Source organism: Sebastes umbrosus, chromosome 20, assembly GCF_015220745.1.
Source record: "Sebastes umbrosus isolate fSebUmb1 chromosome 20, fSebUmb1.pri, whole genome shotgun sequence".
In the NCBI taxonomy this organism is placed as follows: domain Eukaryota; kingdom Metazoa; phylum Chordata; class Actinopteri; order Perciformes; family Sebastidae; genus Sebastes; species Sebastes umbrosus.
The window spans coordinates 2,540,017-2,557,603 of record NC_051288.1 but is presented as its reverse complement, the minus strand read 5'-3'; the positions used below and the strand labels follow the sequence as shown (position 1 = coordinate 2,557,603).

At 40.7% G+C, this 17,587-nt stretch overlaps 1 long non-coding RNA gene across 1 annotated transcript; it reads right to left on the bottom strand.

Annotated features, from left to right (window-relative positions):
* Positions 1–13,379: 13,379 nt before the first annotated feature.
* Positions 13,380–16,785, bottom strand: LOC119479586. The gene is made up of 2 exons (XR_005204713.1): positions 15,267–16,785; positions 13,380–15,226 (listed from the first exon to the last, which is right to left on the bottom strand). It is a non-coding gene; the product is annotated as an uncharacterized LOC119479586 (long non-coding RNA).
* Between the last annotated feature and the right edge of the window lie 802 nt (positions 16,786–17,587).

The following is a 17,587-nucleotide window of genomic DNA, read 5'->3' as shown; positions in this document are numbered from 1 at the left end:
CTTCCCTTTTGTACTGGGGGAGGAAGTCGAGACACATCGTCCATCTTTATATACGGTCTGTGGTTGCAACCAGGAGAGATTGGCGATGGACACTCCAAGGAACGTGGTGTTGTTATCCTGTTCTGCTGTGGAATGGCTGTGTTTCTTTGCTCCCAACCCCTCTAATACCATACACTACGATATATCAAGTAACCAGGACATTGTTCCTGTTTCTCTACTGTTGAATTTAAAAAAAAATTCACCACAACCAAAATTCCATTCACCTCTAGCGTATTAAATTGGAGGCAGATATCTCAAAACGTGGTTAAATATAACCCAAACCATCTGCATGGCTTCATACCAGTGAAGGTAAGTGAGAAAATCTGTTTTCTGTAATTTGGGCAAAGCGACCCCTTTAAGGAGATCATAGCGATAGTCATCTGCAATAACATTATTCAACCTCCAAACACGCACGGACACACTCACAGGAGAACATAATGTACCAAAGCCTGTATGATCACTGAGCCGTTAGCATCAGCTGTAGTGCAGCTGGAATGAATGCACGGGAGAATTGCACACAGTCAGAGGACTTGCGAACAAGAGTTTGGCCTGAGGTTAGCTTGATAGAAAAAAAAGAAGAGATTCATATTGGCAGCTTCCCCCTGGAGACGAACCTTAAACCTTGAGAAACATGAAAAGGCAGTGACTCATCTCATCTTGTTTTAACACCGTCTCCATCTGTATTCAAGCAGAGTAGCCGCCGTCCTGGAATGAGTGGATCCACAATGCCACTCCTCGGTGAGTTCACACAGAGCCGCCGCCGCCGCCGCCGACTCCGACTCCGACTCCGACTCCGAGGCTTTCCCGGTCAGGTGGATGTGCTTTGTCACCGCAAATCTCTAATGGAGCGGAGTGTTTTTTTAAAGACGGACTCATTTAAGTTTCATCAGGCTGCTTCTGAGGGGCCGGGGAAGGGGGTCGAATCCAGGCGCCGGGGGGGAAAGAGAAAAGCTGCCGTGGCATCAGCTCAGGCCGTGGCTGACGACCAAATCTAACAGAGTGAAGCCTCTCTTCATCTAGTGTCCTTCTGCTCTGCCCTTCATCACATTAGAACCAGTGTAGAGAGTGTTGTTAGTGGTGTGTTCTCCTTACTCAGTCACATGGCATGGTTGGACGAACCTCCTTGTTGGGCCCGGAGCAAAAGGGGACCAGTGGACCCCTAATCAGCCCCCCCACCCTTTCTATACACTCGTTTGCCAGTTTGTTAGGTACACTTAGCTAAACCTAATGCAGTCTAAAGGCTTTTACACCCCGGGAGCATTTTTTTCTCTCTTGTGATTAATATGCACTAGGGAAAAACCAAACCGTTAAAAAAAAAAAAACTTTCATTTTTGGCATCATTGGGGAAAAAGTCCATAATAACCTTTCAGCATATTGTAATTCAAGTGTTCTGAGAGAAAACTAGACTTCTGCTCCTCTTCATGACTCTGATTTCAGACTTTAAAACATCTAGACGTGACGGGAGACTTTGACCAATCACAGGTCATTTCAGAGAGAGAGCGTTCCTATTGGCTGTGCTGCGGTCATGTGACCGGCATTCCTTCACCAGATTTGACAATGGCGGCAGCGTCACAGACTTTCTAATTTGACAGCTAAACAGTACACTACAAGATGATTCTGAAAACATCTGAGGAGAGAAATAGACATTACAGTAACAGAATATTGATTCATATTTGATCAGTGCTGTCTAGTTTGACCGTTTGGTCGGAGTTCGCGAGTGATTGACAGCCGACTCTCATAGACGGCAGCTGGACAGCAGACCTCAGATCTACTAAATACAGACCTGCTAATTATTTAATTAGGTGTCAGAGACATAGAAGAGGCAATCATCTAAACAGAGGCCTACTTGACCATTAGGTAGTCTGCCCTATTTCATGTATAAAATCAGTGTCATGGTTTCATATAATATACAAATATCATTCTTTACTATCAATAATTATTATCAGTTTAATCACGATTAATCACAAATTAATTGCACATTTTTTTATCCTTTCAAAATGTACCTTAAAGGGAGATTTGTCAAGTATTTAATTCTCTTATCAACATGGGAGTGGGCAAATATGCTGCTTTATGCAAATGTATATCAATGAAGGTAGGCTAAATTAAGGGAACAATATTCCGTATGCCACACACACACTGCAGGTGGCTCCTTTAACAGGCACGATTAAAGGAACAGTTCCCACAGTGCTGTAATCCACTGCATCACCGTCAAATCAATTTAGAATCTGCCTCTGGATTTAGTTCCTGATTACAGTTTACAGGAGGCAAACAGTCACACTGTCTATTGTTTTCTGTGTTTAGGCTGTTATTTGTGTCAATATGTCTCAGCAATTCCGAACAAATTTGAGCGTGGGAGTGTTGGTGTGCCCGTGTGTGTGTGTGTGTGTGTGCGCCCGTGTGTGCCCGTGTGTGTGTGTGTGTGTGTGTGTGTGTGTGTGGCAGTGAGAGAGTAATGGGAGAGTGAACACGATGTACCCAGGCACAGTTTTCCTGGGCCGTGTCCAAGTGTCAGAGTCTGCTTGCAGCGATGTACTTTGTGGACACCTCCCATCTCGTCCCCTCCCCTATTCTCTGGCCTCGACCTAACCTGATCTACCCCTGCGACCTTTCTTTACCCCCCCCCCCCCCCTCCCCCCCCACAAACCCCCCCAACACATACTGCCACTGATACCCCTCCGACGCCCTTGACTTCTATCTGCTTGCTTCTTCTTCCCTCTACTCCTCCAGCCCTCGTGTACTCTAAACCTGACCTGGGTCCTTTCATGGTTTTCAGCTTAATGGTTTCTGCAAACCCCCCCCCCCACCCCCCACCTCTCCTCCACCCATACAGGCTCCTCTATCTCTCTCTCCTCGTCTTTCGTCCCTCCCTACCTTTCACTTGTCCTTTGGAAGCTTAGTGGAGTAGAGGATTTTGTCATGTGAGGTGAACACCGTCTCCTGTGCCAAGCCCTGCAGGCTGGCGCCAGCGGCATAAAGACAGCACAGAGCCCCTAAAATACACACCGACACACATGCACACACACTCTTAAGCGCTACACTAACACGTGCACTGAGAATTTAAAGTGGTAATCCTTGAGATCCTCTTGTTTGTATTTTGGCAACACGTCTGGCGCTAAGCGGTCATCACGGTGGTGTTTAGGCTCTCTGACCCAGACCTTTCTGTTTCTAGCTACAGTTCTTCTTCTACTCATTCAAAACAAAAAAAACACTCTTCTTTGCCCCAGAGTATTCCTCACCAGGAAGGACCAGTGGGGATGTTGTGGCAGTGTCAGCCTTGTTATCAATTTGTCCCAGTGTTGAAATAAGGTGCCACAACAAAAAATCCACCAAACCCTCAAAGGGCAATCTCAGAATCCTTCGGCTATCGGTCTGAGGACGGATAAGCCTCTGGGGGGCGAGGGGCTATATGTCTGGGGTTCCGGTGTAGCCTGCGGATATCCCAACACATTCTCACTCCCAACCCGTCAAATACCGCCTTTTGGTAAGTGTCCTTCGGCATCGGAAACCGACGCACTGAGGCACCCTTTAGCAACAGTATGTGACGAACCGGGCCTTCGACTAACTCCAATATTAAACTGCCACCGTTATTCAACTGTCGGAGCAAATGACGTAGTATTAATAGCGGGGCGAAGGTGGCTCGCGGCTGCAGCTTTACAGCCCTCCCCGCCCAGACCTCGCTACACCGTGACGGGGCTCCCTGCTCCCGGTATAAATCATTGCGGGTCGGTGTCCCATGCGAGCTCGCGTGTGGCTACGCTGTTCAGACTCAGACTTCAACACAAACTACACTGAAGCACCAAAACCTCTTGGTTGTATCTAGTGAAGCCCGTCTGTTAAACAGTGTTGGCCGTGGTTGAAGGACACGGGGGAGACCGTAGCTTTGGTCTCCAGGACCGGAGTCTCTGCTGTACTCTGCTCCTCTGCTCCTCTGCCTGCCTTCACTCACACACCGCGCTAGTTCTCACTCTTTCGCTCCACTCTCACGTGCATGCGCGCACACTCCACACTGCAGAAGAGTTAGTTTAGCTCTGAGAATATCTAGTGAATGTACGTACAGTGGAGGTTTGTGCAGAAATAACTGCTGCAGCTCCTCCAGACCAACAGAGGTTTCCTGTGTCTTGTGAAGTGACGGGGCTCCGCAGAGAGAAACGTTATCGTCTCCGACCAAAACTCCGGTGTCTCCCCCGTTCCCTCCGGCCGCGGTCGGGAGGCCGAGACAGGAAAAGCCAACACTAGGATCAGCATTGATTCATGGAGAGACCTTCGTCTGGTCAGCTAACATTACTGCCAAGCAGCTGAAATATAGAGTGATATTGTGCTTTTAGCTGACGTGTGTCGCCTCACTGTTTTGAGCGATGCTCGTTCATGTCTATGTAGAGCGAGCACAAGCGCGAGCAACAGGACGCTGACTTTCGTTGACTTAACAGCCACAGGTGTCGCTGTTAACAAGACATTTCTGATTCTTACAAACAGTCCCTTTAAAGCTTGCAAACTCGTCTAGATGGCTCGGGGCAAAACAGCACTTCCGTTGCCAACATGCGCCGGCACATTTTTGATGACGTCGGCTGTAGAAGGGGTCTATGTCAGATTAAGGCAGATCATGTATCAAGAAAGTTGATGAAAGAAAATTCTAGCATCAAGAAAGAGGGATTGTGTTGGAGACAAAAGAAGTTCAATGGTTTCAAGTTAAACTGGCAGGAGATTTGAAGCATCAATACAAGATTAAATTCCTTGTTAAAATGGATTTTTCGCAGTAGAGGCTCTGCGGGATAACACTCTCCCTGATCAGGGGAGGAGGGAGGCGGGTCCGACAAGATAGAGAAACAGCGATACAGAAAGAGGGATGGGTGGATCGAGCGAGAGAGGGAGATGAAGGAGGGAATGAGGGAAACGACGGGATGAGCAAGGGAAATCTGAGTTTAAGAGCTTTGCTACGCGTTAACACGAGCAAATTATTCAGAGCCTGCAAACAATGGAGCCAAGAGAGGAAGAGGACTCAGCTGAGATCAACACCACGCTGGAATTAATGAAGTTCTAGCGCCGACACACAGCAGAGGGATTTTACAGCCTGGAGGCTGGAGACACTCTCCACATTGTGTTTTGATAAAACACAAATGTCTCATACTTCATTTTCCAATTAGAACTGCTGCACTGATTAAGACAGGAGGATGTTTGTCTGTTTTGGCGATTTGTCATACAATTAACAAAAGTTGAGTAAACACTTTTGTTTGCAGAGACCCTCATTTACACCAACATGTACTGAATGACTATTAGATTTTGCAATGAACACTGTACCTGATGAAGGTCGAACAGACAGAAACGTTCTTCATAAATATTCCAGCAGTAAGCGAGACAGTGTGCTGGAGGTTTCTCATTTTTATGCAATGACATTTGTTTTTATTTTATTTTTATTATCTGTTCAAAATGTACCTTAAAGGGAGATTTGTCAAGTATTTAATCCTCTTATCAACATGGCAGTTGACAAATATGCTTATGCAAATGTATGTATATATTTATTATTGGAAATTAATTAACAACACAAAACAATGACAGATATTGTCCAGAAACCCTCACAGGTACTGCATTTAGCATAAAACAATATGCTCAAAATCAAAACATGGCAAACTCAAGCAACAACAGCTGTCAGTGTGTCAGTGTGCTGACTTGACTATGACTTGCCCCAAACTGCATGTGATTATCATAAAGTGGGTATGTCTGTAAAGGGGAGACTCGTGGGTACCCATAGAACCCATTTACATTCACATATCTGGAGGTCAGAGGTCAAGGGGACCCTTTTAAAAAATGGCCATGCCAGTTTTTCCTCGCCAAAATTTAGTGTACGTTTGGAGCCGTCTTACCGACAAGCCCACTACAACCTAAAAATCTCAAGTAATGCGTTAAATAAATTAAAACAAATTGCTTTAAGGTGTTATTGTATTAACTTTGATGATAAATAAAGAAATAAATCTTCCAGCAGTAGGCGAGACAGTGTGCTGGAGGTTTCTCATTTTTATGCAACGATATTTGTGAACTGAGATCCTTTACTTAAGTCAAAGTAGAATTGCCACATGAAAGTTAAAGTCGTGCATTAAAGCTGCACTCATCCATACTTTTACATCAACGATGCATCAAATGACTGTGTGTAATTTAAACTGGGTTAAGAAAATTAGTGGCGTTAAAAGTGAATTTGCGTTCACGCGTTGTTATCGCGTTAAACTTTGACAGCCCTACTAAAAATACGCCGTTCAAAGTCGTGCCGAGCGCCACGAAACAAATGGTAAATTTGTGTCTACGAACACGAATCAAATAGATTACATTTCGTGACTATTTTACGAGCTGGCGTGTGTTGTATCTGTACAGCGTTAAATAAATGTACTGGTACAAAAATATAATATTTAAAAACAGAAATGTAGAAAAAGAGCAATATATTCCTCTGAAATGTGAAATGTAGAGGAATACACTAGAAATCTAATTCTGCGTAAAATGGAAATACTTTAAGTTAAGTACAAGTGCCTCAAAATTCTACAGTACAAGTAGTTAAATGTACTTCCCACCACTGACAACCAGTATAAACAACCCTTTTTTAGCTTTAAATGAGTATTAATTAGGATCTTGCTGTCCTGATGCAACCTTTAGTTTATGCAATTAACACCAACTTACATCAGAAATTATGTCACACGGATTTCGATCAAGATGGATCAACTCCGCTGTGCCGAGAATAGATGGTTTGTTAGAGTTTAGTGGAGTATGTCGTCCATACGGCTCTAATCGGAGGCTGAATCAGGCTCACTTATCAAGTTATGATGATCAAGTCTGCTGGTAACGAGGAGGGTGTAACGTCACTGATAGATCATGTATCGATCTCTCTCTCTCACACACACACACACACACACACACACAGGCACACACTGTGCCTTTCTGGTCTGCCAGCACCCTGATTAAACATCTAAAGCAGATTGCATAATACATGCAACAGAAGCGGGGCAGTGGAGATTTAGAACAGCAGCCTCTCTCTCTCTCTCTCTCTCTCTCTCTCTCTCTCTCTCTCTCTCTCTCTCTCTCTCTCTCTCTCTCCCTCTCTCCCTCTCTCTCTCTCCCTCTGATGAAGGGATTGCATAAGGAAGGAGAGGGGGATGGATTCAGGTCATGGTGGCTCTGGGAGCCAGTGTGAGTGATTAGACCAGACACACTCAGGCAACTGCAGCTCGCTCCGTGTCTGGAGAGGAGGAACGCAGGCGAAGTGAAGGAGAGACAGACAGAGACCGGCCTCCCAGGCTGTCAACCCATTCCACTTGACTGCTGTTCTATTCCTGACCAGCCTGTGTGCTGTTCCAAAAATAAAACACCATGAAGGAGTGGGCGAACGCTCGCACACGCTCGCAGCTCCCCCCTCCTCCCCTTTAAATGCACACATATGCACACTCACTACTCACATCAGAACAAGCAAACGGCGTCTTGTATTAATTGTGTCACTCAGGTAGCCATTTCTCAGGTGTTAAGATAGAAAATAATAACAAAGAAACTAACAGATGTTCATCTAAGAGATATTTGTTAGGAAAAAGTGCAAAAAGAGCTCATTAAAAATAGTTTCTGCAGGCACAACAACTTGAGGTTTCTCCTCAGAGGTTCAGTTTTCCCACATTTGTGTCACTTTTCACATATTCTACTTGTATTCTTGTGGAGTTGTTGGTATAATGATAGTGATGGTTAAATTGGCTCACCTTTTGCTGTTTATGAATTGTCTCTTTTAGATTGCTTTGGTTTTATGTTGGATGTTTTATATATTGAAATTCAAACAATGGACTTGTAGTTGAAGTATATTCTCCTACAGTATGTACCGTCCAGCAACACTGATATTGTTTTTCAATTTCACCGATTCAACGGACGGTGAGTCATTACAAACTTGTGCAATTAGACCAAAAAGCCCACCAAAAATGTATTCTAAATTGTTGTTGAGATTGTTCAAAGATACGAATGTAAAATTAGACAGAATTTGGAGGAAATAGGGATGCACCGATACCAATACCAGATCAGCTAATCGGGCAAATAGCCGATAACCGACTCAAACAGCTGGATCAGTTATCTATTCAATGCTATTCTATTTTTATACAGTATACTATATGCATTATATACTGGCATTTTAATTCCTATTTAAGTTTTGACAATTTGTTGCTGCATTAAAAAGGTTTACACTTGAATCGTAATTCCTGTTAATTTTAAAGATTTTTTACCAAGTTGCCGGTGTACGATATTAACAAATATCAATTCAGTAAATTTAAATCTGTGTATTTATTAGTTACAGTTTGTTTTACAAAGTTAGGAGAGCAATGTTTAATTCATGCCTGATATGTCCTTTCACATAACAGAATAATTCCAGTCACTTCCACACAGTGAGGCATACAGCTTATTAATTAAACACTGGTATCAGATCGGTACTCAGTATCGGATGATAACCAAAGCCCAGATATCGATATCGGTATCGGAACTGAAAAAATCGGATCGGTGCGTCCCTATAAGGAAATGTTTATAAAATGATGCACAAGACCTGGTCCAGCTGTAAAGAGATTTTGGAGTCTTATGTATTATATATAGTCTTATATATTCATATTTGGGCTGTCAATCAATTAAAATATTCAATCACGATTTATCGCGTGATTTTCCATAATTAATTGCAAATTAATCAAAATGTACCTTAAAGGGAGATTTGTCAAGTATTTAATACATGGGAGTGGGCAGATATGCTGCTTTATGCAAATGTATGTATATATTTATTATTGGAAATCAATTAACAACACAAAATATGTTCAATTGTCCAGAAACCCTCACAGGTACTGCATTTACCATAACAAATATGTTCAAATCATAACATGTCAAACTGCAGCCCAACAGGCAACAACAGCTGTCAGAGTGTCAGTGTGCTGACTTGACTATGACTTGCCCCACACGTCATGTGATTATCATAAAGTGGTCATGTCTGTGAAGGGGAGACTCGTGGGTACCCATAGAACCCATTTACATTCACTGATCTGGAGGTCAGAGGTCAAGGGACCCCTTTGAAAATGACCATGACAGTTTTTCCTCACCAAAATTTAGCTAAATCTGGAGCGTTATTTAACCTCCGACAAGTTAGTATGACATGGTTGGTACTGATGGATTCTTTAGGTTTTTCTAGTTTCATATGATACCAGTATTTTCACTCTAGCTTTAAAACTGAGCCCGCTACATCATAAAAATCACAAGTTGCGTTAATGCATTAAAGAAATTAGTGGCGTTAAAACAAATTTACATTAACGTGTTATTATAGCGTAGGTATAGAACTACCTAAAATGTCAGAAACCATCTTTGGGAAAAAATGATTGTATTTTAGGGCCCATGTCCCATCTTCTGACATGGAAGGGGCGGGATTTATGACCTATACTGTAGCCAGCCAACAGGGGGCGATCCAGATGTTATGGCTTCACTTTTGGGCAGATGTCATGTCGTCCATCTTTATACACACTCTATGGTTGGAGCTATTTATTCACATTTTAATTCATACACTTTGTAGTTGCTGGTAGTCATATTTCTACACTTTGGACAGAGTTAAGCTCGTTGTTTCCTCATCCTTGCAGTCTTTATTAGTAAGCTAGGCAAAACACAACCTGACTCCAACTCCAATACTGAATGCAAAGACACTCTCCAAAATATGACTTTATTCCCGTAATATTATTACTTTTTTTCTCGTAAAGTTATGACTTTATTCTCGTAATATTACGACTTTTTTCTCGTAATATTATGACTTTTTTTCTCATAAAGTTATGTCTTTATTCTCGTAATATTCCGACTTTTTTTCTCGTAATATTATGACTTTTTTTCTCGTAAAGTTATGACTTTTTTCTCGTAATATTATGACTTTTTTTCTCGTAAAGTTATGATTTTATTCTCGTAATATTATGACTTTAATCTGGAAATTTTTTTTCCCTCAATGTGGCCCTGATACTCCGTAGTACATTGTCTCTTTGGCCCTCACTGCATTAGACTTATATACTATATACTTAGACTATAAACTGTGTTACCTTCATCACAATGCTCAAATGTTTTGCAGCTCGACAGATTTTTGGGGGTTTTTTTTGCCTAAAATGTCTCTTTTGATAGTAAAGGTTGCTGCTCCCTGGTCTACCCTGTGATGAAGCACTAATATACTACTTATACCTTGACCACAGACATCACTACACATACACGTCTTTCTCTGTTTACATCACCTGTGTAACACATACACCGCCCCCCCACACAAATCTCCTTACACCTCCAGTAATTATTTCCATACCACACAGTCAGCATGGGATCTCATTATGCATGGAAATAACTAATGGCACCGATGACATATTCAGGAGCAGTCAATCAAGGCCAGTAAACTACTTCTGAAAGTGTCACTCGGTTATCTCGACACCGCATGACATGAAGACAGGATGCACCTTCTCCCCTTGTTCTCCACCAGTCACTCACTGTTTTGCTCCAAGCAGTGAAACTCGCTGAGTGTGCGTTGTGTGCGGTTATATGTTGTCCCAGCCGTTTTATTACATAAGCAGCAGTGGAACGGACGTGACCGCGGGCTCAGTAACTGGTTTACAGTGTGAGGTTGTAAAAAGCATAATCTAGCAGCTGGAAGGGAGACAGAAGCCTGCAGTCCATTTCAATGGCTCCCTTTAGTGTCTTCATTACATGGTCAATTATCTGGTCCTTACATAACAGCACTTTTCCACCAGAGGACAGTAAAACTCGAGCGGGCACCAGAACTACTTTTCCTGAACGTGTTCCTGCATTGCGGGTAATAAGGTTCTGATAACGGACCATTGGGCTCTGAAGTAGTTTAAACGCTTCATGACTTTATGAGAAAATACATTAACAGATAGTGATGTGAAGTGAGAGGATGTTGCAAAGTACTCAGTCCTGTGTCACGATGGATGTGAGACACATTACGTGAGGTTGTGCTGCCCTCTAATGGAGCTGACGGTTTACTGCGTCAGTTGGTCATTATGATCCCTGGAAGCTATAGAGATTTCATTCACTCTTGTTATTTCTGCCTTCTTGTTCTTATTTGTGGAGTCTGGGGCATCCTGACAGACCCAATTGCAGGGTTTAGTTTCTTGTTGAGAGATAACTTCTGTAGAAATAGCATATTAGAATGAGGTTGAAGGTAAGATCACATAGAGTTAAGTTATTAAATACAAAGTTGTCAAAGGGTAATTTTCACACAGTCTTTCATGACGGATTGCAGTGACAACTTTTTAGCGTAAACCGCCACCTACCGTACCGTATGTAGAACAGGATCTAGTTTACATTTGTCTGTAATACACTTTCAAGTATTAATGCTAGGTATTATAATACATAACTATACATTCTATAAAAGTGTATTATTGTTATACGATTTTTACTTAAACTCTCAGTTGTGTTGCATGTTAAGACAGATGCTTTTATTTTTCACACACTGTAGATTTGCGGCCTCAATCTGGGAAGAAGAGGAACGTCCAACTGATCATCAGAACATCTTCTATGAGCTGGAGCTCTGAGGTAGGATATTTTTTCTCAAAGAAATGAGAATGCCATAAAAACGCCATAAAAATGTCATAGTATAGGAAAAATATCATAAAATCATAAGTAGTGTCATACTATAGTATGCCATCTACAAGTGTTAAGAAAATGTCAACATGATATGCTATAAAAAGTCATACAAATTGACATAGTATGCCATTCAAAAAAGTAGATAAAAAATGTCATAGTATGGCATGTCATTAAAAAATATAATATTGTATGTCATAAGAAGTCATAGTATAGTATGCTATAAAAAAATATGTCATAAAATATTCCATAAAAAAGGTCAGAGTATAGTATGCCATAAAAAAAGTAATATAGTTACTCATGAAAAATCATAGTATGGTATGCAATTAAAAATGAAAAAAAAGTCATAGTATAGTATGTTGAAAAAAACTCAGTATATAGTATGTTGATAAAATAAAAAAGCTATGCTATAGTATGTCAAAAACAGTCATAGGATATTATGTCGAAAAAATGAAGTCATAGTATATTGAAAAAAAGCCAAAGTATATTATGTCAAAAAAAGTTAAGTATACTATGTCGAAAAAAAAAAAAAAGTCATAGTACAGTATGTCGAAGAAATAACAAAGTCATGCTATATTATGTCAAAAAAGTCATAGTGTATTATGTTGAAAAAATAAAGTCATAGTATAGTAGGTCGAAAAAAGGTCATGGTATAGTATGTTGTAAAAATGCCAAAGTATAGTATGTCAAAAAAAGAAAAAAAAGTTGTGCTATAGTATGTCAAAAAAAGTCATAGTATAGTAGGTTGCAAAAATAAAAGTCAGAATAGTATGTCAAAAAAGGTTATAGTATAGTGTGTCGCAAAAAAGTCATAATATATTATGTCGAAAAAATAAAGTCATAGTATAGTATGTCAAAAAAAGGTCATGGTATATGTAGAAAAAAATCAAAAAGTCATAATAAAGTATGTCAAAAAAAGTAATAGTATAGTATGTTGTAAAAATGCCAAAGTATAGTATGTCGAAAAAATAAAATAAGTCGTAGAATAGTATGTCAAAAACAGGTTATTGTATAGTATAACGAAAAAAGGTCATAGTATGGTGTCGAAAAAATAAAAAAGCCATACTATGGTATGTCAAAAAAAGCCAAAGTATATTATGTTGAAAAAAGTTAAGTATACTATATCGATAGAAAAGAAAAAAAGTCATAGTATAGGATGTCGAAAAATCTCATGAAAAAAAGTCATAGTATAGTATTATTATGGACAATCTATCATATCGAGTCATTATTGACTATGACTTTTTTTCATGATATTCACAGATATATCACAATGACAGATATATCACAATGACAATAAAGGGCTTTAATCTTGAATCTTCCTAAAAAGAGTTTTAACTCTCAAAGAAAGCATGCTGAGACGTCTGTGAATATGCAAATCATGTTTGATTTGATTTCATTTAATGAGGTGAGTGAACTCAGCTCAACATTCATTCATCTCATCATTTCAAGTAAAAATAAGATGGAAAATAAGGTGAAAGCAGGAAAATGAAGCTATTTTAAGTAAATTTAGCTTGAAATTATAATTATAAAATATTAGCACTCGCTATAAACATTATGATACATACCAAATAAACCACAAATAAATTAAAACATATTTATGTAATGACTTAATCTTAGTTCCACCACTGCAGATGACTTCTTCTCACGCAGGTGCAAAATATACCTGCAAAATGGTGGTCAGCTGTTATGTAGCTTGGAAGAGGAGAACAAATACATATCAAATAAACCACAGTGGGCTATGATTCATTACAAAAACTTTTATTTCCAAGTCCCCAATCCCAACATAAAACTTCCATCAAAATGTGGCACAACGTGGAAGTAAATACAAAGTTCCCAAAGCGGCCACAGGCTGCACAGAAGCCAGCAAACACGCGGCGGCAGTGAGCTAGAGAAGTGAATTACACCGAAGACAAACGTACATTAAGTTGATTCAAAGACGAGGAGGAGTACTGCATTAGCGTAAACATCCAAAAAAACTGCTGGTGTGAGCATCAAAGTGCTTGTTCGCGTTTGCTGAGTTAGTACACTATCAAAGTTTCAGCTTTTATTTAACAATCTAAGAGGCAAAAGCAGCATGAGAGTTAAGAAAGGTATCCCGCCTCCACTCGAGTTGTCGGGTATTATTTGGTTTTGACTCGTCTACATTTATTTTCACAGTGAGTTTTCTTGAGGTTTACTGCGTTAACTTTCATTCTGGGGTGAGTTGTGTTTTCTAAAAAAAGGAATTAGACATTCCTTGGTTGAGGCTGGTAATAGTGCAGCGTTAATGGCAATGGCTTTAAAATGTCCCTTAATAATCCACAAGGCACAGACAGATCTACAGAGCCCTCGTCTCTCCACACAAAGGCTCCACAGAGAAGAAACATTTACTGAAGATCATTACTGAGATCTATAGAAAAAGCTTTATATGCAGAGCAGGATTCAGGCAATGATCGAACACAACTCAACACACACTCAACAAACACTTCTGTCTGAAAGAAGTATTATAAAGTATGAGGTCTGAGCATTCTCCCAAAGAAATCCACTGACAGATAACCTAAAGTTAAGTACACATTGGTTGCGTTCGAATTCCACACTAACATGCTATTTAGTACGCTAAACAGTATGTGAGATATTTCAGTATGTCCAAAACCTTAGTATGAAACCAATAGTATGCCAATTACATGCTATTTCCGGTGAAAATATTACAGTATGCAACACTGGACACTACGGCGGCATGAACAACAGTGACGACAACGTTCATAGCAGACGTTGACGGACAGCTCTGTAACATCAATAACGCTTCAATTTAACTGTAAGTACAGTATAACATTTCACTTTGTTAGGCGTAATATATATTTTAAATTAATTCAGAATTTGATTCTCATAAACGGTTGTTTTGATCACATGAGGTTGGCACGGGTTACCATGGTTACACGTCTCCAACCGGCAAGGAGGCTCTCGGGAAGTGACGACGTAAACTACTGCTCCGAAAAGATACAAACTAAGCATGTTGATCGATAGTACACATATTGGGTATGTAGTGCATAGTATGAGATTTCGGACGACGCCAAAGGACTGAAGATTCCATTTTGACAACATATATTCATACATGGAATATGTTTAAGATTCTCTATGAACACATCATAGTCATTCACTGTAACTGTCAACAGTCCGACTTACACGAAGCAATATTAGATGTTGGAGTTGATTCTTGGAAAGACGTCAACATGAATGGCAGTTTGTCATTTCTGGTGAGGCCTGTTAGCACCTCAGTGTATCCACTGGGTTTGGGTTCCAATATTCTATTAGTCTATTGTTGAAAATGATTAACCGTTTTAGGTTTTTGATCAAGTTTAAGCTTACGAAGGTTAAATGTCAAGCTCACTAAAGCTGGTGGTACACTGTACGTTATTAAAAGTGTTGTTGTGTACTTCCTACTCCTACTGTACGAGTAGATCGTTTGCGACGTAAGGCCAAAGCTTACAATTTCAGTGCTCACATTGTGCGGTCCGATCGTCAGCCGCGACCTGAGCAATAACACTGCATGGTCCGATCGTCAGCCATGAACTTAGTGCTCACACTGTACGGTCCGATCGTCAGCCGCGACCTGAGCGATCACACTGTACGGTCCGATTGTCAGCCGCGACCTTAGTGCTCACACTGTATGGTCCGATCGTCAGCCATGACCTGAGCAATAACACTGTGTGGTCCGATCGTCAGCTGTAACCTCAGCGATCACACTGTATGCATAAAATAGAAATAAACACGGCCTGTCGGATTTAACTGCGCGAGAACGTGCGGACGGAGTTAATCAGTCCCTCCTTTACACTGCACGGCAAACGACGGCCGTCAAAGCTGAAATTCGGTCCGATTCTAAAATGAGTCGTGCGGCTCAAAATTGGGGCCAGAAACGGACTAAAGTGGTACAGTGTACGTCCAGCTTTAGGGCAGAATGAAATGTGCCAGGCAGCTAATACAGTGCATTAGAGGAGTGATCAGGACGGTCACTCATTCGGTTACATCATGATTTATAACTTATGATGTACAGTTGGTTGGTAAACCCTAAGGATGCTTTTCATGTTCTCATGGATATTATTATGTAAGGTAAAAACAATGACAATACGTCACTTAAGATGATTATATTATACCAACATTTATATTTAAAACTCAATCTGACAAAACATAAATCTGACTTGTAGAAGTGTTAAAATCAATAAGCAGTTATTGACTCCATGAGACCAAATGATGGCGTATGACCATTTGAACATGTTGCTTTAAGGCAGAGTAGTACAAGAACGTCAGGAAAATGGCTGTAATATCAAATATTATAAAAAAAAAAAAAAAAGCACCAAACAATAGCGGTGACAGAATTCAAATTCCATTTCAGTACTTGAAACCAGACTATGTAACCTTTGTGAAGAATAAAACAACTCATTCTCTTACAGGAAGTTGAATTCATAAGTAATAAACTCAACCTTGTTTAGTCAATGGTTTTTAGCTTAGGGTGGCTAATGTTTAGAAAAATACTGATGTGTACCTGACATTATCGATTCAGGAGGTTAACAGTCGACTCTTCTCGTTGCACTATGTCTTACACAGAAAACATTTTGTTGGTTTTACCGCAAAAGTAAAACTCAAAGTTAATACACCAATGCTGCTGCTGCTGTGTCTCTTAGCATCTGACTAGCTTAGCTGTGGTTTAGAATGGGTTTTAAAACACAGCTGTGTGCTCAGTTAAACCCGACTGCTGTGTCAAAATGATGATGATTAAGAGAAACTCAGCATACCACCGCTGGACCTTTATTATTCTAAGGGGAATGGTGATTAAAGATTTTAGATTTGTGATTGTGCAGTTTGTCTCTCTAACTGCTGAGGAGAAGTTGTAGAGAAGTACCAATGAAACTGTACGCGGTGTTTTATCAGTCTACTCGCAGTTTTGATTGTCACAAAATAATGTACCACGGTGTACTTAATAGAAATGTAAACAAAGTTTCTCTTTATATTCACTGCTACTCACCAAAACACAGTGTGTCCTCAAGATTAGGGATGCTCATTTTGAAAAAACTTTCTTAACCGATAACCGACCCTCGTTAACCGATTATTAACCGTTAACCGACAAGATTTGTGCCTCGCATGCAGCGGTGTACCAGCTGCAGGAGCACAACAGACATTGGTTGACGGGAGTCTCCAGTTCACCATCCGGGAGCGTTAACTTAGCAGCTACGATGCCGTCCGCTCCTCCGGTGTGACTGATAGCAGTTAGCGTGTGTTAGCATCACGGCGTTAGCCTCTGACCAGCAGCAGCAGTCTGAATCACTTCACTGGCTGTGTGTCTCAAATACTCACTGCCTTGATAACCCAGCAGCACACGGACCACAGAGAGATGTGCCGAGGCTTTTCAGGTTGGGTAGAATCTAACATTAGGTTATCTCTGTTGATCCAGTTCATTAGCTTGCTTCCATGGCTGCAGACGGCTGTGTTTGTGTGTCAATTTGTTTCATATGTGGCAACGGGGTGTTGAAATGGGCGGTGGACGGGATCACACCGATCCAAAACAAAAACAGACGTTCCGGACCGGAATGGAGAACATACTGGCTGTGGCGTTGTTGTCGGAGAAGCCAGTATTTCAATTTAGAATGCCTCCTTAATCTCTGATGATGTATTACAGTAAATCTAATACATATTGGTTCTTTAAGTGAAACTTCAGTTAAACCAGATGTGCAGCAGGATTAAGTTAAGCCCCAGGTTCTGAGATCTAGTGGTGGTTGGGTGGTTTCTATAGGATACAGCTGATGGGTTGAACTCCACAGCAACAGGTTTAAGCCACAGCTAAACTAATGACAGAGCAACAGCTCCGATGGACCTCACTGAGAGACACATTTGTTGTCCCATTCCACTCACTCTCAGTCCTCCAATGAGGATGTCTCTGAAGCAGCTGACTTGAGAGAATCTTGGAAAATTAAGGAAA